The sequence below is a fragment of the Agelaius tricolor genome, unplaced genomic scaffold, assembly GCF_023055355.1.
Source record: "Agelaius tricolor isolate 1412-34295 unplaced genomic scaffold, bAgeTri1.0.p SCAF_2, whole genome shotgun sequence".
Lineage (NCBI taxonomy): Eukaryota > Metazoa > Chordata > Aves > Passeriformes > Icteridae > Agelaius > Agelaius tricolor.
The window spans coordinates 61,979,786-62,001,817 of NW_027269262.1; the positions used below are offsets into that span (position 1 = coordinate 61,979,786).

Below are 22,032 nucleotides of genomic sequence, written 5' to 3' on the forward strand. Positions count from 1 at the left end.
CTATTCCCAAATTCCTCTCTGTGTTGTCCCTTTTTCCTCTGGGTGGAAAGTTCACATGACACCATTAGAATTAAGCACTCCAAAAGGCAGAGAGAGGCCACTTCATGTACTGTTTTGGAAGTTCCCTAAAGTGAAAAATGATATTCTTGAGGATGAAAATTCCACAATGCCTTAAGGTACAGTACATTCTCTAAAAATGATGCCTAAGCATATTTTTTACTATCTGTAATACTTCCAGCATAGTAAGATTACAGACATGCTCGTAAGGATTTGCTGAGAGCTATAACAGTCAAATCTTTCCATAAATTATCAGCACAAGAAAGCAGTCTTTTACTAGAAATTGATTTAACACTAACAAAATTGTGCTTATCTTAATGAGTTAATTTGGTGTTCTCATGCATATCATATACACTTCCTTGGGGCTTTAAATAGCATCTAAAAATACATGTAATGGATATTTAAAGTGAATTGTCTCTCTCTCTCATCTATGGAAATATTAGTTCTATGTCTGAATTAATGAAATAGATATATAAATAGGTGAAATGGAAATTTCAATGGAAATTCAAAATGGGCTTTTCAATGCAGAAGTATTGATTGATGGTTTCCTTCTATAATGTATATCAAATAAAAGGCTATAAAATTAGAAGGTTATGCTGACATCACTTATTATGATTACTTGCTGTCCTGGACACTTTTATTAATGTCTTAATGCTCAGTAGCTTTAAGCAACCTATCATTTTGCAAAATAAAAGACGATTGATCCAGCTATTTTTAATGGCTGTATATTTCTTAGCTGTACAGTGGTGGTAGGTTTTTTTTTTCCAGCAGAAAAGGATCTTCAAATGATTTGCTATTTGATTTTAAAAGTAATTAATCTAAAATTCTTAAAAATAATTAAAAGTTCAGCTTGGGAAAGGTGAAACAGGCCTGTTTTGTTCTGTTTTTGTAATTGGGAATGACTTCTGGGTGTGAAGTCTGCTCAGGTGATGATGGCAATACCTGAGTAATCAAAGTCAGCAATAAGCCCTTCAGTCAGGAAGAAGGAAAAGTTCCATTTGTTGAAGAGGTAGCATTCAGATGAATAGTAAAATCCTCAGTGTAAATGTGGGACACAGTTAGCAACAGCATACCCCAGATATTTAAAAAAACTTCTGTTTACAGATTACATTTGCAATCTGATATACATTTACGGTCTGGTGACAGATTACATTTAATTATTATTCTCATTCTCAACACAGTTCTCCCCAGTTCCTCTAAAAAGGTTAACTTTATTTTAACTGCATCTGTCAAACAGAGGCAGTACTCTTGTGAGCAAATACACACTGGTAACAATAGAGTCTCAATATTGCAGGGAATTCACATAAAAAATTGTAATAGTTTACAGGAGCTTTTTTACCCTAAGAATAGAGATTCTCTGCTATTGAACACTGGCAGCATACACAGGGAATGCAGATAGGCACTGCTGGAGGACAGTGCTGGTGTCTTTTTAATCCACTGTTCCACAGAAAAAGTAAAATCATCTGACTTCTTAATATGATAATGTGTCATTAGCCAAATGTTTTAGTAGGCATATCCAAATCTTGTTAATCCATGCTGCTGTATTTCTAGGGACACGCAAGCTACCTTGTACTTTGCACTGCTGTTTTATTCTGTAACATGGTATGTTGTGTATACAAAACTGTACAGCACATTAAACAGAATCCTGCTCAAAGCAAAATATAGCTGAACCCAAAATAAAACTTCCAATAAATTGAAACATGGAGGAGTATATACAAAAAATTTTCACCCTATGCTGTCAGAATAAAAATGGAGTAGAGTTCCCCCATATATAACACCTTACCACATATTTCTGTTCCCCCTTCCACTCACTTGGACACTCTGTTTTAGTATATTGAAATACTGGTTAGGTGTTTATTTAAAAAATTAAGAAATGTTTAGGAAATGACACAGTTTAGCCAGTGGCAAATAAGTGAAATTAAAAGTTGGCCTTCTGCCGCTGAAAACAGAGACATGCTCCTAATGTGTTGACTCAAAGCTCATAACATTTCTGGCAAACGAAGCATGAAGCATATTGTCAGATAAGTAAAGACTGTTACATCCAGAAAACTACTTTACATGAATGCTAAGATTCCAAGTCAAGCACTGAGAAGTTAATAATTGCTGGGGTTAAACTGCCTAAGTAATATTAATTCAACCTACTTGTACATGTTATGATGTCCTTTAATTACATGATAATTGCAATACCTATTAAGTGCACAGAACACAGTGAGGGCAAGATCCAGCTGCCAGTCCAGCTCTGTCTGGAATCTTTCCACCCAGTCATTTGCTGTTCTTCCATTTGGCCAGGTGCTGGGACCTGGCGGGGTTGCCTTGATGACATCCTTCTGGGAGGAGGTGGTGGGAGGCACACATCTCTCCTTGCAGCTGGGCTCAGAGCCAGAAGTCATGGTGCCAACATAACCTGCAAAAAGAAATCCCAAGGGCAGGAGCTAGTCCTACATCTACGGAGCTTTGTTCACCTGATTTATTGCATGAGTCTGCTTGTGGGAACACTTGATATGTTTTTACAGAAGCTGAAAGGTGTCAGTGAATAAAACAGAGGCTTTCAAGAAGAGAAAGGACAATATTAGTACTACAAGAAACTGAAAAATACACTAACATGGAATTGGCTCTTTTCTCTGCTTCTGTCACAGAATTCTTCATGCAAAGATGATCAAATACTTTTAATTAACTTCCTCACAGCTGCTTACTGCCAATCCCAGCACTAGTTATGAGAAATGGAAAGAGAACTTCTCCAGGAAAATCATCCTTATTTGTTAAGCTATTGTGATAGTACCAACAATAGGACTGAATTCAAAGATGGGGAAAAATACTTGTACTGTATTTAATACATTAATCTGAGAAAAAGTATTGAACTGTGAGCCATGTAGCAGCTGTTGTCTGTTCAATAATCCTACAAAGGAGGCTGTGCAAGAAATGGGCAGTACGAGACTTCCATAATGATCATGTATAAAAGGTGGATTTGTAACCATGTTAATTCTGACTGTTGTCACTTTTGCGAGGGATTCTTTGTTTTAATGTGTTCCATGATGCATGGTTGTCTTTAACATGGGAGCAGGGAAGGAGCAAGGGAAGGAAGGAGTCTCCACAACTGCAGGGCCAACAAGACTGGAAACTTCAGGGCTCAGCTAAGACCCCAGTCCACACTTGCAGTGGTTGGCTATTACCTAGTGCTAAGCCACACATTTTAGCAGTGGTTTTCACAGCAGTGTTTCATTGCACTACAGAGGGACCCAGGACTGCTGCTTTTCTTCCCAGATTTCTAAAGGGAGCAATTTCACCACTTGTCTATAGACATGCTTATTTCTGCTTCTCAGCCCTCTCCTGCTTTCGTCCAGAGCCTCAGCTTCTGACCTCTCTCAACATATGCCTTTTGTTTCCTTGTCTCTCTTTCCCCTTGGATCGGATTCTTTCCTTTACTGCCAGGACACCAATGTGAATGGCATGCCTGATGGATAGAAACTGGTTTTCTGTCTTGGTTCTGGACTAATGGCATGACAAAACTGCTCCATCCCGTGCAGCATTTCTCCCAGGGAAACATGCATATTTCCAGTATTCTCAGCCACAAGCATTTGAAATATCAGGACGTAGACCACGACAGATCATGAAACTGCCTTCACAGTCACAGGACTGTATTAAAAAACCCCCAAACTTCTCTTGTTCTTTTTATTAGACTTCTTGGGTTTTATTTATTCTCAATTATTTTTTTTAAGATTTTACCATGTAGCTACACTGCATTTTCAGGCTTTTCATTATAAGAGTGAGTTCTGGAAACCTTCTCTTAAAAATATTGACAACTAAAATTTTCTTAAGCTCAGGAGGGCTTCAGAAGTTGTCATTTTAAGAATGTAAAGTGGTGCAGAAGGTGGGCTAGAACCAGGAGCATTGTTAGCTCTGCCCCTTGTCCATGTATGGGGATAAGGCATGCACAAGGCCCAGAAAATCCTTGGAAAATTTAGCTGCCAGGCTTCAGCTGACTGTCTGGAGCATGTGGCAATGTGCTTTCCAGAGCTGTCTCCATCAACATTTTAATTGACATGGATTTTTTTTGGCAAGAAACCTCCTGAGCAGATTCATGCCTCTACTCCAAGCAGCAAGGATAACAGACTTTTTTCATGAGGCAGCAGGAAGGATTTTTACATGGACAACACCATCTTAACCTTAATACTCTTCCTGGAAATGGGTGAAGCATTTAAGATGACACTCTAGAAGAACTCAGCCTGAAATAAGCAAACAGCATTACATATTTCAGGGAGAACAATTGAAATATGGCAAACTTCTGAGACACTCAAAATAAAAGTCACTGTGGAAAAAAAATATGCAATAAGGCATTGTTATCATCCATGTTTAACATGAGGTGAACTTGGGGATTCTAATTAATTTATTCCATATTCACTTTAAAGTTTCTTTCAACACTTAGCTATGTATTGATACTATGAGACTATGTTTATATACTTCAGTTATATTGCTGGATTTCAATACCTAATTTTAATTATGTGTCTAAAAGGATCTGTTCTTTCATATTAATGGATGCTACTTTTGTTTTAAGTCTCATTTTTAAATATAATTTCAGGACATTATCCCACTCTAAAATTCTGGATTATACAAAGATATCCTTCTGATTAACAGTGCTACTCAGAATCATATTTTAATATTTAATAATTGGAAATAAAGTCACTTGGTATTAAGAATAGCAATTCTTTTTGTTTTTCATCAATTGTGGCTCCGAATTATGTCCTGTCACTTTGAAAAATCTCCTTTACTTAGTGGGAGTTGACAGCTTCAACAATGGAGAAAAAGGGGCAAAATATATTTGATAAGCTTCAAAATTACACTTCTTGACTGTTTTCTACTTATTTGTATACAGATCTAAATTCAGTTGGTAATTAAATTTCTTCATACATTGTGGGTATCACAGGTTCATTTACAATCCAATGTTTGAAACTTTTTGAATCTTTGAAATTGTGATGAGCCAAATCCTACCTTATCCCACCGGACTGAATGGAAAATAATTTTGTGAAGAAAATGAACATTTGAAGAAAAAGACCTGGAATTCAGACTTACCCCAATGAACTCACTTCCAGATTCACATTAAGGAAAGGCTGACAGCTCAGTAAAGTATCTACCTGTGAATGCAATTTAATGAATAAAGCCATGATTCAAATTAGGCAGTAGGAGGACTTAACAGATGAATGTTGTGGTACTTGTGTCACACTTGTATTATATTCCAAACATGACTCTCTTTTTCTGCTTCACCTCTGAGTCTGTCCCAGATATAGAATACTTAAACCTTTGTATCCTCTAAACCTACAGTCAGAGCTCTCATAAACAGCAGAGAATTACATCAGTCTTTCACACACAGCTCTTACAGCTGTTGAATGCCTACAGTATGCTGCACACAAGTGATAAAAGCGTGCATGTGTGACACTATGTCTGCTTGGTAGCGGAAAGGGAGAGAGAGATGCTGAAATACCCAATTCTGCTATTAAATAATGACTTGCTTATGAGACTCACTGACCTATTAAATGCAAACATCTGGCCTAGGTGTTCAGGATCCAAATGAATTACCCACCAAAGACTAACCAGGCATATCAGACCTCAACTCACTCCCAACAACAAAATCACCCAATATTTCACTTGTGGAAAAAGTAAGTGTTTTGTTAAAGTGGGGCTAGTCAAATAAAGGTTTTTTTCCACTACTGACAATAAGGCTTTATGATTTGTGTTACTGTATTTGTCAGCTGCGTTCTGTTGCTATTCTGCTAAACTTACCAAAAGCTTCAGATTTCTTGTGACTTTCCTCAATCACACTCTGATCCCATCCTGTCTAATAATTTATGGACAGGTCTTGTTGGAACTGGGAAAGAACAAAAGTTAGAACTAGGAGTTGTTTATCACTTGAATTTTAGATACACTTTTGTGTGAGTCAGTATTAAACAAGAACTTGTGCATGGTGTTGAAGCAGTTGTGATAAATGATAGTGCAAAAGACTTTACTGATACTAATCTGAGATCTGAGTACTTGTAATTGTTCATGTTTTATTACCTTAATGGGCATGTGCTAGACTTGGTTCACCACTTACTTGGCTAGTTGTGGCCATGCCACAGAAGCTCCAGTATTGGTCTGTGACAAAACAGCTCAAATCTCCTTGCTTGCTGAGGGCTGAAGAGGAAGAATGATCAGTATGCCTCTCTTTGCTCTTATCTTGTCTGATATCTATTCTCAACACATCGTTTTTTTTGCTGCTCTATGGATCACTGAGAGACAATTAGCCTTGCCTTTGGGAAGGCAGAAATCAGACCACTGGCTCTGTGTTGCAGAGAACAAAGAAGAAAGTGTGTGCCACTGCTGGGTGTTTGGCATCTGATGAAATGATGTTTTCTCAGAAGCCTGCATTGAGCTTGCCTCCCTGGCAGGGCAAGAGCTGTGCCTGTGTGAAAACCAGGTGGCTGCAATTCCTGTCTAGCCATGCTTAGGTCTCAATTATCCAGTCAAGCATCTGTGTCTCCTGTGGTCCCTGGTCCTGTAACCCAGGGGGAGAGACTGGATTGTTCAAGTTAGAGAATATGAACTGGCTGCAGTAGTTGCAGCAAAACTCCTGCCTTCAGCAGGTGAGCTGAATGGCTTTTTCTAACAGGAGCAGCAGTTGGCTCCTGGCACTACCTGCAGAATAACATCTGCTAGGAGCCTGGCAGAGAGCAGTGGGAAGAGTTGGCTTTGTGGATTATAAACCTTGGATGCCTTCTTGCCCAAATTTTGTCACTTTCTCCTGCTAGTGAGCCAAGTGTTGTTAAAAAGAAAGGAGTGTGTTCTCTCACATAAAAATGATCACTGGAAGGAAACTCTTAACCCTGACGTTAACACAGTTAAGCTTCCTTTGTCCTGGTGAAGGAATGTAGAGCTGTGTGTGGGGATGTGAGGATGGGGAATAGAGAACAGGTGGAAATATACTTTAGCAAATGCATGACATCTGCCTTCTTACATGTTGTCTAAGTGCGAGGTGCTTTGCTAATGACTGTACATAATTTTCTTTCCTCATCCACCCACACCCATCTTCCTCCTGACCTCCATAACTTATTCTACTCCTTAATTTTCATCTTCTGGCAATGCTTTGTAAAGATAATCTCCAGGCTCACTAGTCTATAGGAGAGAAACTTGCAGAGAAGTGGATGCAAAAGAACAATGTTTAAGAAAAAAGTCATTGATTGCTATCACTGCTATACTTACTAGTTACATCTTCTCTTTATATATTTTATCCACTTATTTTAGATTATTGGCATGCTGGAGCAGGAACTGCATTTTATTATGACTTTTTAAAGCTACACTGAAATTGCAAAGAAAAGAGTTCACATTAATTTTAATTAATTTAAGAGACATGAAAACTATTTCACAAAGAGGGATGTCACTGTACCTTTTGGGACCTCAAGTAGATTTTGTATTACTAAACCAGTCAACTCTAGGTTGTAGTGCAAAATTAGCAATTCATTATGTACTTTTCAAGGAAAGTGTACTTTTCATGAAGGTGGAGCCATAGTTACAAAAGCTTAAAACTCCTCACAGTGAACTGTCAACAACAGCAGTGCAAAAATTACTGTATTTACAGACAGGAAATCTTCAAAGATAAACACATTGATAGCTGTTTAACATTTCCTGTTGATGCTGTTCCTGTTTTCCTGTTACTCTTCAAACAGGTTAAGTTGAAAATGCTAATAGGTGGATTAACATTGTGCCACAAAATGTTATACAAGGTCCCCAAACATAAATATGTAAGGCTAAGCTAGTTTAGTAACCTAATTTAATAACTGATATTTAAATATACTTATGGACAATGCAATAAACCTAAACAATTCACATACTAGAGCTGTTTATCCTCTGTGAATCTGTTTTCAATAGCTGACTTGTTTAACCAACATAAACAACTCCCTTATTAAATCATGTATAATTTTGGAACTTGGGTTAAAACATTCCCACAATATTTGGTGCAGATGTTATAAAGTTGTAAAAATCTGCAGAATACCCTGTTTTAAAGCTGGTTATTTTAGGATTAGGAACAAGATGAGTAAACTGAATGAATGTCAAACAGACTATAAATTATGAAACATTAAGTAACTGCTTTTTACCTTATTTGCCTTTGTGGTGAGGGTAACAAGTACAAGGACAACTAGGAATCTGCTTGATCACACATCACCTGACACAGAATTTTGAAATATTATGGATTAAGGTCCAACACTGATGAATAAAAAGTCATTCTGCAAAATAGTTGAATCCTATAAGCACCACCATTTGTTAGGTATCATCAGTGTTTCTTGAGTGATTGAGTTTCTTCAGTGTTCACATGCCCAGAGATACCTCCAGTCCCTGCATCTGCTCCTTCCCTTTGTTGAGTGGAATTCAGGACCCAGAAGGACTAGAGGCTTCTTCAACTGATTTTTCTCATCCTGCACTACCCTTCCAACTCCCTTTACTTCTCACAGTTTTGCTGTGTGGCAAAGGGAAAGTTGTTCATTACTGCCCCAAAATATTCAGAAGGAATTTACTGTTGCTCTCAAGTATGGTCAGCCAGCCTCACAGCTGTGAGGACAGAAACAACTCTTAATTTTGACCTCATTCTTGCTTACCTGAGATACCAGGTCTAACACTTTGGGACACATTCACACTCTGAGCAAACCTGAATAAGACAGGATGAAGGGCCATGCTCTTAATGCCACCAAGTGACGTTTGAGGATTGTGATGTGATAATAAATTGAATAGAGGGGGCTCACATTTTGTATTGTGTTCCTGTAGCAGGGCACAGTGGAGGGGTCATGCAATTCATCACTGATGCTGGGACGTGTCCCATATGTTTGGAATATGATCATTTGTAAAACTCCCTCTGAAAATATTGACTGAGTGAACATTATGAGCTGTGCATGTCAAGGAGCACAAAGTCAGGGGCTGCCTGTAAGATGCTATTTGGGGCATTTCTGTGCCCAACCCAAAATTTCTTTACAAGCTTCCAATGGGAAATACAGTGTCATGGACTATGTACCAAGGGAGAAACTTAAGGAACTTCAGTTGAAGCAGTAGACTAGTCAGGGTCCTTGGTGAATGAAAAAAATGCAAGGTGCTGGGATAACATCTCAAAATAGATACTGATTTTGGTTTTTAGTTTAAACACTTCAGTATTTTGATAAATCATTAACAAAACACAAAAGCTAAATCAGAATGTGTCCTTTTTCCCCATGACCAGGAACAGGTGTATCACATGGGGATTAAGTAAAAAGAAGAAACCCCATGAGCTGTGTGAGCAATTCACGTTACCAACTCTCAGTTAAAGAAAGACCAAATTTGAACAACTGTTTCCCTGTAATTTTGTGCCACGCATGCCATACAGTAACAGATGAATCATGATTGTGAAAATCCAGTGTCTGTGGGACAGCCTGTCAGTCTGTGTAAACTGATGGTAAGGGCACAAATGTACAAGGGTGCTGCCTCTGAGTTTGCAAGCTGGAGCACTCCTCCTACTCCTACCCAGTGTTGGATGTCTCTTCAATGACTGAAATAGCTGAAGCTACCAGAATGTTTCAGTCAAAGACAAATTTTGGAAATTCTTGACTCTGGCAGCCACTAGTCCTGTCTATATGTTACATAAATATCTTCAAAGATCCCCCAGATAAATGAGTGGGAATAGCTGCCCATGGTTAAGCAATATCCATACTTTCTCTCCTCCCATCTGCCAACCTTTGCCCAGTCTCTCCTAAATCCCCATGCCCTAGCACATATTCCTAAATTTTCCCTTCTGTCAGACACACACTTAAAACAAGTTTCTTCCTCTTTCCTGCCTAAGCTGTCAAGTGGATCTAATGTGCGTGAGGACTCCTGAGAAGGATTTAATAGATGTGGTCATATTTGCTCCTGCCAGCTCCACTGAAAGTTATGAAATACCACCACCAGCACCACCACTGTTCCCTCAATCCTTGTGCTTCAGAGAAACTTGCTGACAGCTGCTTGAAGGGTGGCTATTTCCCATTGTGCTCCATGACAGTAAAGCCAAATGCCCCCAGGGAGAAGGATGACCTCGTAACTGGTGAGGAGATGGAGACAAGAGAATCCCATTAAGAACAAAGAGACAGAAATACCACTTGAAAAATCACAGCCCACTGAGGTCAGCTGGGAAAGAATAAGGGGACATGGCAGCCATGTTGAAAGGCGTCTTCAACAAGGCTGTGCTGAACTTCTTTACTGACCAAATTTGTCATGGAGCTTGTGTGTTGATTAAAATTAACACAAAAATATCAAAATCACAGAATTTTAGAGATTTTTTTTAAAAACTAACAATTCTAAAGGGGGGGGTTAGAACCTTTTTTTAAACAAGTGTGACACTCTGATAAGTCCCTGTCTGTGAGTGAAATTACTCAGGGGTCTCCAAATTACTTTTAAAGTGTTTCTTGCAAATAGTATGCACTGTCCATTGAAATATTAAAAGTGTGTTTTATTCCATGTAGTGCATCTATCTCAAATAAAACCAAAAAAACCTAAACCAAACCAAAGCTAAAGACTGCATCCCAAGACACTGAGAGACAGTGAATAAATTAATTTGTGGGTAGAAAAAAAAAGATGCTAGGACATGGACATATCTTTTATGTTATAACTTTAAAGAACTGATCAGAAAATAAAAATCAACTACTTTATTTGTTGAAGAGTTTTTTTGCTTTTATAGTGGAAATGATGGTTTATTTGTAGGCCTGCCACTAACTGCTGCTAGAACCTAGTGTTCCTTCTCAAAATTAATACCTGTAAATAACAGACATCAGGGAGAATAAAATCCAGGGTCCTTTATACATTGTATTTGTACATCTTCTTTACTTATTTTCTTTGTGTTTTGACCTATGTAATTTTCCTCTAGATGGCTAGACAAATTTAACTTTAGCAAATTAAAACTTGAGATGACATTTATTTCTGTTAAACAAATATGTAGCTTTGAGAACATAACTGAATATGTTATGAATTATAACTGCAGTGCACTGAGTCGCATACTTGCTTGACAGAAATACATGTTAGCTAGAATCAAATTGTTGAACTCAAAGTGTACTATCTTAAAAATAAATAATTAAAAACCTAGATAATTTTCTTTGAGACGTATTGAAGGATAAAAGGAAGTGCATCTTTTACGTGATTGTATTAGCTTTCACACACTCATTTGTGACCTTCACAGAGGGAAAAAATCAGGAACACTGTTAAAAGCATCTGCTAAGCAGATACTTGTAAAAGACTATGATTCATTTCTGTGTACAGTCCACTGCTTTAAAGGAAGATTTTTGATGCATTAAATGTTGATCCTTGTAATCCTAATTATCCTTCCTTGTCTCAGCTGTTTATTTCTAGTTACAAGGTCATTCAGCTCTTTCTGTATCTCATGTTGAATTTGACATTAGAACCACAAAACCTTCATTTTCCCTTCTTTTAGCTGCACAATTTATTAAAAAAATCCCTAAAGCATGTAGATAGAAATTATTTTGAGCTTTAGGAAAAATCTTAGAGATTTTGAAAAAAAAGAATTCTTTATAATTTTTCTGCCTGAAATCTTACTTCCCATGATATGGATTATGACTTGGCTTTCAGGACCATTCTTATATAATCATCTTGTTTTAAGTCCAATATTGAGATAAATTTGGAGCTTTTCCCACTTATTTTGCTGAGACATAATCTGTTCCTTGTTGCAATAATTTTTTTTCTACCCTGAACATCTAGCTTTCTCCTGTGATAATTTCAAAGTGATTTTTTAATATTAAGTTAGATGATCAAACTGGTAAGAAATCTGTGGTCCTACTCAAGAAATGAGCAAATACAGAAGTAACATTTTTTGTTTGTTCCTGAAAAAACAATGTTTTGCCAATATTGCAGGAAGTACAGGTTTTTTCCTACTATTTTTAGTTCCAGAAATTTAAACTACAGTCCTGAAAGCTGCATGTGCTTTACATCTGCATGATGAAATTGCCTTAACTGGGACCACTCACTTCTTTTTCTAAACAGCTACCTAAGTATGTTTGCAAGATTGGAGTCTTAGAATATTTTGATTTTAAACAATATGATAACATCAATCTGTAATGGTGACTTGGGGCTGTCATTCATTTAGAGAAACAGAATCTAAATTGTTTCAGCCAGGACTAATCTTTCTCTTGAATGAAAACAATGGGTTTGGCTTTTTGTTGTTCACAGTGTTGTTTTGGAAGAGCACTTGGTCGCTTTTTGAGGGGGATTATATGTCATATTGCCTGTGATAGCAGTGGGTTCAGTTCACTTTGAAGACCCCCTTCAATGTATGAACCAAGTCAGTATTATTGCTGCTGTTTTGATGGATATTTTTGTTATGTCCAAAATTTTAGTTGGTATTGCCCTGCATGGCAGCACTCGTGTTACACTTAGAGTGCAGGCTGAAGAGAATTCTACAAAAGTAACCTGCTAGAAGAGACATTCTGTGATCAACAAATTTACTGGTATATTTTTGCAATGACAAATAGAGAACACAACTGTATCCACTGCTTTCTTCTCTTTTTTTTTTTCTAGGTTATCCTCTTTAAAAATGTACTCTGTAGGTGTTCATGTTAGCTGGTATTTCCTTTCAGTGTCTCCAGTAAGTTATCCTTTCATTGTGGGTAAGTAAGAGTTTGCAAAACTTTGCACCCTTATTCTTAAATTAAATACTGACAAGGAATGGAAGTGTAAAGCATGCTAATAAGCAAGACCTCCCTGTGGGAACCTGTGATAGAAGACTGTTTCACATTGAGAGGCAGACAGCGCTGTTGACACAGGCTGTCAAAAAGGCTTCATGTCTTTGAAAGAAAATCTTAATCTTCTTTATTCATGTGTGAACAGGTCCAGGCCTTCATCCCGTAGCTCATATGCATTGACTGTTTAAACTGTGGGTTGCTAGGCTTTGGGTAGGGTTTGTTTGCTTGTGTCTACATTGTACGAATGGATGAGGACTGAAAATTAAAATCTGTCTGACACAGAGCACTGCTTTTCTGTCTCTGTTTGAAGAGACATGGCAACCCAGGGTGAAATGAAAAGGAATTTTATTGAGCGCAAAAACCGCTCAGTGTTTAAATGTTGGATGCAGGAACTGAATGGTCAATTTGGGAGGCTTGTAGGTTGTTTATAGACATTGGGATGGCTGTCAATCACAGTACAATGGTGAAATTTGTGTTGGAAAAAAAGTGCTTTTTAGTGGCTGAACTCCTGTTTCCTGTTAAAATGCTCACATCAACAAACAAAAAGAGGTTTTGTCTGAAGTTTACAAGCAAGAAAATTTCAGAATAACAGAGATGCTGCTACTGTTGTGGCATCTTTTGATCATTGCGGCACTGACTATTTAACATTTAAAACCAAATTTTACGGAGAAAGATCTTATTGCTCTGTGGATCAGATTCTGATTTACTTCTGTGGCTTGTAAATCAGGAATAAAATTCAGGAATATGTTGATTAAATGAATGGCATTATGCTATTGAAAAGCAGCATGACAGTGGATTCTGAGACTTTGTGTATGTCTGTGCTGTTAAAAAATTTACTTAGATATGTTTTACATGTTCTTTATATGTTTATAAACCAATAACAAGGAGAAGCAGAAGATAAATAGCACCTATAAAAAAGTAATCTCTTCCAGCACTTGTTAGTAATAAGTAGAGGAAAAAGCCTTATTTCAGAAGCAACTTTTCCCTTTGCATTTATTGTTAAAGCTAACTGGAAGCATTTCCTACTTCATTTTACAGAAGCTTGTATTATCTCAGCTATAAAATTTCATGCTGAAACTTGGCCAAATGTCAAACTCGCCACTATAGGCTTTGGAATAATTAAAAAAAAAAAAAAAAAAAAAAAAAAAAAAAAAAAAAGGAACAGAAGGAAATAGAAATAAGCCTGTTTTAACAGAATCAAATTTAAAATGTTAATGCTGTTGGCTTTTTCTGGTTTTATAACATGAAAAAGCATGTTTTACAGAACACTGGCTGAGAACTCAGCCCTCAAAATCTGATATAAAATGTGGTTTCTGGGCCCCTGTGGGATTCGTAGGAGGAAAGAAAAAGAAGACTGTTGCTCCCATTGTAATTCTTTCACCTCTGAGCATTTCAGCCCCCAGCATCAGTGGTAGAGGAAGCAGGGAGGCTCAAAATGGCAAAGGCAGGGCAGAGCTACCATCCAAGTGATAGTTCATATGAAATTCTTACTCACCTTATGAGCATTCAGCCCTTATATTTTCCATAATCACTGGGAGCTCATAGAGCATGGGAATGTCATGCAGTTTTCTGGTTGTGTCTGAACAATAGGGCTCTTCCTTTGTGTTCACCATATTTTCACTGACTTCCTCAATGTATGTATAAGTGTTGACAATACTTTTCATGTCTTTCTGAGCAGGTTTTTCATTGGCACATGCAGTAATAAGCCACTTGCCATTTTGTAGAGAGGTGTCTATAGTTAATCCTGAAATAGCTACCACCTTCAAATGTCTTCATTACTTGTTTCATCCTTCTCCTTAAATATATAGCCTTAAAGCCTATGATTTAGACAGTAGTAGACAGTTACTGAAATATTCATCACGAGGAGCTCTCCTCTGTCATTTTTAAATGAGAGAGTACATCTGAGGACAGTCTCAAAACTAAATTTCCTATCACTTTGCAGGTTTCTGAAATTTGTTTTCTGTTTACCTTTTACCAATTTTTTGCCTAATTCCTTCAGTAGCTTCAGTTACAGAGCTCACACAAACCACCAACAGTTAGTCATATCACTGCTTTCCAAACTGGAATTTCTGTTTTTTTTGAGATGCATCATTCTTTCAATTTAAATTTAACATAGTAAAACATGTACAGACCTAATTTGTTGCTTAATAATTGGCTATTTACTGCAACTCTCTCTCTTTTCAGGTTTTGTTGTCTTGACAACAAGCCCCAAGATAAACTGTTGTAGGTAACTGAACAGAAAAACAAAACTAGAGTTTACATTTGCAGAGAGAGTGAATTTTTTTAATCCCTGTGTTATATACAGGAACTATGCAGGCACTCAACCTGCTCAGTGGAAATTCACAGAGGGATGTCCCACCTGGAAGTTAGTTTTCTCTTCTCAAGAATCCCACATTGCTTGTTGCAAAAGAGCTTCCCCCCTTCATTCCCTTCAGCTGTGGCTGCATTTGGCTTCAGCAGGAATGCAGCTGCTTGAGTGAAATGCTGTGGGGTTTTCCAAGCACTGTCCTTGGCTGTACTGCCACACTCAGCAGCCCTAGGTGATTTGTATCACCTAGCTGTATGCCATTTTTCCCTCTTCTGTAAAATGGGATCAGTGATAAGGGTTCTGCATAAAAGCAGTGATGAAAACTGATTTTATGAAAAGCAAAGTTGCTGTTGTTTATTACTACTCATAAGTCTCAGCTGAGTAAAGCATTTCAATTTCTTTATAGTTTCCTTCACCAATATATCAACACAGCTTGTGTAGCTTCCTCTGTGCATGACTAAGAGGTAAATATGTCTTCTCTTGCAGAAAAGTAGAACACTTATATTTTTGCTTTCACTCATCATCTTCCAGGTTAACTCTTGTAAGGTCCTACCACTTATTATTCCCCCTGTTTTAATCTCTTAGAAGCAGATGTCAGTATATGCTGCTCTTGCATGATCAATACATCATTCTTCTTTATAACCGATCTGCTGTCCCTTAGCATGCTCGATAGATGCAGCTGCCCCTGGAGACAGCTTCCTCCCAGGTTTATCTCCTTCTGTCCAAGGTCTGCTCCCTTTGCTATCAGGAATGTCAAATAGAGAGCTTTTTTAATATGCTAACCCTATTCCCATCCTATTGATTTCTTCCTCTCTGCTATGACCAGCTTTTGAAGTCTGGATTTGCCAAGGTCTTCCCATCTTAAAACATCTCCTAAAGACTGACCTTTTCCATGAGTATTGTAAAAGGAAACCATTCTTGCTCTTCTTTCCATGTGTGCTTTAGTCTTTCCTCTGCAATGTGGGGTCCTTGGGGGCAGGGACTGGGTCAGATTCTCTGGATGTGGGCATGAGCTTTATTTTTTAAGGAATTTTATCTGGTATAGAGGAGCTGCTGCAAACTGGACAGATAGCTAGGAACTATATTCTGCATACAGTGGTCAAACAACAAACTGCATCTTTCAGGCAGCAAGTGCTCCTCTCCCTCCCCCCTTCCTCCAGGCTTTATTCTGGAGGTCTAAGTTTATAACAAAAGAAACAAAAAGGTTTTTATATAAATGGAAAAGCAAATGGAACCCAGCTCATGTTACAACTCAGCCTTCTGACAGCCCGGAATGGAGATCTGCCCTACTTAGAGGCCTCTCTTTGCTCTGAACTGCAAGGGAGCTTTTAATATTCCCTCACTTGCTCTGAGTGCTCTCTGATTAGACCTTCACCTCCAGCTCAGTCTTAACCCAAACTGTACATTTGGCAAAGGTTGCTGCAACAGTTTTGTCTGTACAGTAACTGCAACAGTGGAGCCATTATCCACTGCCTCAGTGCTATTGGGGTATAAATAAGAAGCAGGGTGTGTATGCACAGTGTTGTGATTGCTCAGAAAACTCCACTGTGTTGCAAGTCCTTTAAAATAATACAGTGAGAAAGTATTTCAACTTTCCATTAGTCATAAAAGCCAACATTTTTAATATGCATGATTAAATTTAGTCAGGGAGATAAATGTGTGTTATTTTTTCTCCTTTTTTTTTTCTTTTTGAAATAGATTAATGGAAACAGCCCAACACTTTTGGTGTTGGTACTTAAATATGTTTAAATTTAAGAGGGTGCTTTAAATTAACAAAGCAGGTGCCAGAATGCCTAAATTCAACCTTCTTACTCAGGTGCCTAATTTTAGGCAAGGCAGTATTAGTAGGATTAAATATCTTTTATTGGACTATTTAGAAAAAACCTCAGACTTGGGAACACAAATCATTCTCTTGTTAGGTGCTTGAAACTTTAGAGAAATCATTCATACTGTAATAGATGGTCTGTGCTGAAAATAAACCACATTTGATACTTTATTTCTTGCAGGCTTTCTGCAAGCCATGTAACAAAGGCGGAACACAATTTTAAAAGCAAATGCCTGGAAAATCTGCAAGATGTAGTGATGCCTGAATTAAGACCCACAGATTACTGCCAGACTTTGAGGTTGAATGATTGTCATTTTATGTTAAATTGACTTGTAGGTGACAATATTTTTGTCTATTTTTGCCTAGTTTTAACATAATTTCTTCCTTTAAAATGAGAGCTTCCAAAACTTTATGGTTGTAAAATAATAAAGATTTTGAGGGTGAGGGAAACAGCCAGATTACTCTATGGCCCCAAAACAAAATGGAAAGTGTGGTCACTGGCAAGAACAATTTCAATCTGGTACATTTTATGGAATAAATCACTATCTGGCTTCTTGGACATTTATCTCAGTACATAAAAATTGCTGAAGAGTAGGAGAAGCTTGGGCAGGTCTATTCAGATTAATAACATGGCATACAGAGCACCACACAGTCCTTCCATGCAAGGTTATTCAATGTCATCATCTCTTTTCTAAACTTTCTTTGCCCTTTGTTATGCTTTTTGCCTTTGCAGGAGAAAGAAGCATGAGGAGATTTCAGGGATATAATTTTCCCTAGTTTTATAAAGGACCAGATAAAATGCCAAATGACCTTTAGAGCTGCAGGTGACCCTGTTTGATGAATGCTGGGCACAGCACAGTATTATGATGTGTCCATTCCACTTAGAGCCCAGAAATTCTGCATTCCCAAAATGCATAGCTGCAATTTTATGCGAGTGAAGAAACAGATGGATGTGTCACTGATATTTGGAGCCAAGCATTTTCAAGATGCCAACTTCCATGCATTGTAAAAATGGCTAATTACTTTGCTTTCCTAACTGCCTTTTGCTTGGTTGGATGCCATTGGCCTTTATCTCTTTGTGTTTATATACCCAGCTATTTTGTTAGTGCTCTGCACTCTACACCCCTGCTTCTGTTTCTCAGGATGTTGGACAGTGAGTTATATATTCACTTGAGAGACAACTCTCCCAATTTTGAGAATGAATGCAAAAGAGAAGCTGGATAAGCCCTTTGTTTCTCTTTAAATTTGAAATCTACAAAAAAGTATGTGTGGCTTGTTGTGTGTGTGTAAGAACCTTCAGTTTCTACTAATAGTGCAAAGATTTATGGGGGAAAGGCTTCTTTAGAAGACTCTTGCTGTGTCATGAGAAATACTATAGAAAGATCTACAGATCTATCTAATTTTTATGCCTGTACACTCCTCCTTAAGAGTCTTGCCAGCTTTGTCAAACAGTGAGGTTTGGGTACAGTTAGCTTTTCCTTCTCCTGGGAAGAATGCATTGACTTTGACTGGTTTGCCCTTTGTGAGCCTCGTCTTTAGGACTCTGAATCTCACCCTAAAACACACTCTAGACAGCAAAGTAGAAAATGTGTGTTCATTGCCTGAGCACTGCACTGCTTCAGCTAAAACTGAGAAGACTTCATTCTACATTGTAATAGGTCTGGCAAAAGGAAGCCAAGAGCCTCACAGGGGGCCAACAGGTTTTTGGATCTCAGTCTGAGTTTACTTGTGAGCTTTTTCTTAATATCACAATGGGCTCTTGCTGTGTGCTTCTAATGCCTCAGCAATGAAGTCAGGGTATATTATGCCATCTGTCCAGGAGTCAACACTACAGGTCAAGCTAATTTAAACTGGCACTTTTCATCTCCCTATGCTTGTATGCATTACATTTAATAGTTTAAGTGAGTGATTGTATCTCCTGACCCTGCAACAAAGACAAAGCACATGTTTGTATTTTTTCATTATCTCTAGTTGTCAGGAATAAGGACATTTGATCCTTTAATGAAAAAGTATGGTTTAATCAGGGGCTGATACACAACTTTTGTTTCAGGAGTGGTTATGTTCCTTTAAATTATTTTTCATGCCCATTTCTATTTTTTTTTTTCTTTGAAAGGTAAGAAGAAACGCTTACATATGGTGGAACTTAGTAAATTTAATCCTGAATTGAAGAATTTAAATGTAAAAATCAGTTAGATAAGTCTCACATTCAGAGTTTAAAAATTTATTAGGGGAACTGTTTGCCCTGTGGCAAACAGAAGAGTTAAGTGATGATCCTGGAGCAAAATTGCCCCCATAAATACTTTGAATGCTGTGAAAAGAGTAACATCTACATCAATATTTCTCAACTGAGCTCTTCAATGAACTTAGAGAAGTTCAATGTATAGAGATGATGAGGGAATTTTTAGAATGGAAGTTTGATAAATGAAAAATGTGCGCAACAGTATAATGCATGTTTAAAAATCTAGGGAAACCTTTCTCAAGGGTAGTAGGCAGTTTGCTTCATCTGTCATATTTTTCCTCCTTCTTTCTGCTATTTCTCTGACTTTCAATTTCTCCTCACCACCATGTTTGCAGTATTTTCCTTTTTATGACCCTGTAGAAATAGAATCATTGTTGAGGAGGGAAAGGGAAGAAAGACCACACACAAGTATTTATTTCTTAAAAGCATCTGAAGTTTGGAACAGGGATACTGTTCATGTGATTAGATTGTCAAGATGCTATTTTACCTCATTTCCAAAAATGTTGTACAATTATGATAACATAAATCTATTTCCTGCAGTCATATTAGCCCAGGGCACCAAAGCTATGACTGCCAAACTCAAGATAATTTCAGAACCAATTGAGATGTATCCATGTAAATTTATTCTGTAGACAGATATGTGGGTTGCTTGTTCTTGTTACAATAAAGAATCTTAGTGTAAACCTGGTCCTATATGATGACTATGGCCAGCTATTGGTCTAATATTTTTTTGTGATGTGAAACTTTTGTCAATATAATATAATATAATATAATATAATATAATATAATATAAATAATAAAATAATAAATCTAATCAAAGGCATTGCACCATTCAACATACACACAAAAAACCACACAAAGTCTAAATATTAGGAAAGGAGAAAAAATACTTGGAGTTTCAAATACTACACTGAGGCAGAAAGAAGAGACACATGTCTCTCATTCTCAACCAAGAGACCCTGGAACTGAGAGAAACCAAAGGGCAAAATGTGACTGATCCAATAGCCAGTGTGCAGACTTTAAGGTACAGCCTGCCCAAGGTACAGCTTATAGCTGCAAGTGTTTGAACTGCCAAAATTAATGTTTTTACAGAAAGGTATTAATTTCACACCTACTTTCTATACTAGTGAAGTTAAACTTGGGACAAGGAGCACAAACATACTAAATCAGTCATTAACAAGGGTAAAAGGAAAAGAAAACACAATATGCAATAGATATTTTTCATATAATACTGAGTGTAATTTCATATGCATGTCCTTATACAAGGAAATACCTGTGTTATAAGTAGGTACAAGCAGAGCAAATAACAAAATTTTGAACTAGGATTTAAAAGCTGGAAAGAAATATGATTCTTTCAGAAACATGTGCAACATTTACTATATTAACCCTTATATTCTATACTGTTTCTCATCTCTATTGCATCTAAAATATACTGAAAATTGCTAATACTGATATATGGTTCATTAATCATAGTGGAACTGTAAAGTATTTCTTACCATTATTGTGAGTTAAATATTGCATTCTAGGTAAAGGTTACCTGTCCAGAAGCTAGATTCATAATTGAGAAATAGGAATAATGGCATATTACACCACTGGTGAAAGAAGAAAATTATGAGAAGCTATAATGGTGACTTCATTGGCTGTTATAAATCTGGCAGGGGAATGATGTCACATAGAGCTGTACCTTTAAAAAGACATTAAATTAATCCAGTAAGGCAGGACAAAAGTGGCTTAGAATTACACATTAATATTAATTCAGAGCAAAATGTATTATAAATTCAAAATCAATTCCTAAAGAAGGGACTTGACAAATTTAATGAATAAGTACAGAAACCCCCATTATCAGTAATAAAACTATTAAAAAATTTGAAGAATGAACATTTATTAGGTTGAATGTGTTGTACTTACACGGCATGATAAAAAACTGAGGTACTTCTTATTCATGCTTGCAATTCTAATGTATATAAATCACAGGAAGGACCATTGCAAAAGAGCATTTAGAGAAGAGGGAAGGGACAGATAGTCATTAGCAGCAAAATAAGTGAGAGAATTTTGTGGGAGGGGGAGTGCTGGAGAGTTATTCAGCCTCCTTTGCTTCCAGCAGACTAAATGATGTTATTCTACATTATAAAAACAGACTTAACAACTGGGCATCTCCCTTTAATTCAGGTTAATTCCTGACTGTTGTGGAGTTCAGCCCACGCTGCCATGGCAGCACATTTCAACCCACGAAGCACCAGATCACTGATCACAAACACTGCCCATGGTGCAAACTGCGACCTCCCCTGTGCTTCCCGCGGTGCCGCTCCCCACAGGAGAGGCCATGCTCTGATTTTTGCCTCAATTGGCATGGCACAGGAACTGACAACGTCCTACACAACATTCTGAGATCCATTCTAGCTTTGTTTTCCTAAGGAGAGGCTTTCTGCTTTGTAGTTCCAGATGAATTTTGGTATGAGCTCGATATTTTCCAATTCCTAAGTGAGACAGTCTCTTAAGGGAGTTAATCTGAGGGACACCAAGCTCCATAGAGCTCGACTTCCAGAAGACCTTTCAAGAGCACAAAGTGCAGGAGCCAAGCCCATGACTCTTGCTCTGTTTGTGGTAGTTCACCTGCCTATTTTGTCTCAGTCTTGGATTGATGAAGTTTTACACTGTATGTATACATCAACTATTAATTTTTGAGTGGGTGAAGGCAAACTTGTTTATCTGTCATTTACACTATTTGTTTTCCCCCCTGAAATGCTGATTTTTGACAGAGCCAATAGCAAAATGGTACCTTACTTCTGTGAACTACTGATTAGTAATACAGTACTATGTTCAGTTTTTTGTTCAGCAGATAAAAATGCAGAAGAAAAATTCATGTGTTGTGAAGACTGCAAATTCTTTT

At 37.5% G+C, this 22,032-nt stretch overlaps 1 long non-coding RNA gene across 1 annotated transcript; it reads right to left on the reverse strand.

Annotated features, from left to right (window-relative positions):
- Nucleotides 1-1,577: 1,577 nt before the first annotated feature.
- LOC139600769 (uncharacterized) lies at nt 1,578-21,251 on the reverse strand. The gene is made up of 4 exons (XR_011682662.1): nt 21,051-21,251; nt 5,833-5,917; nt 5,125-5,186; nt 1,578-2,461 (listed from the first exon to the last, which is right to left on the reverse strand). It is a non-coding gene; the product is annotated as an uncharacterized lncRNA (long non-coding RNA).
- Nucleotides 21,252-22,032: the final 781 nt, after the last annotated feature.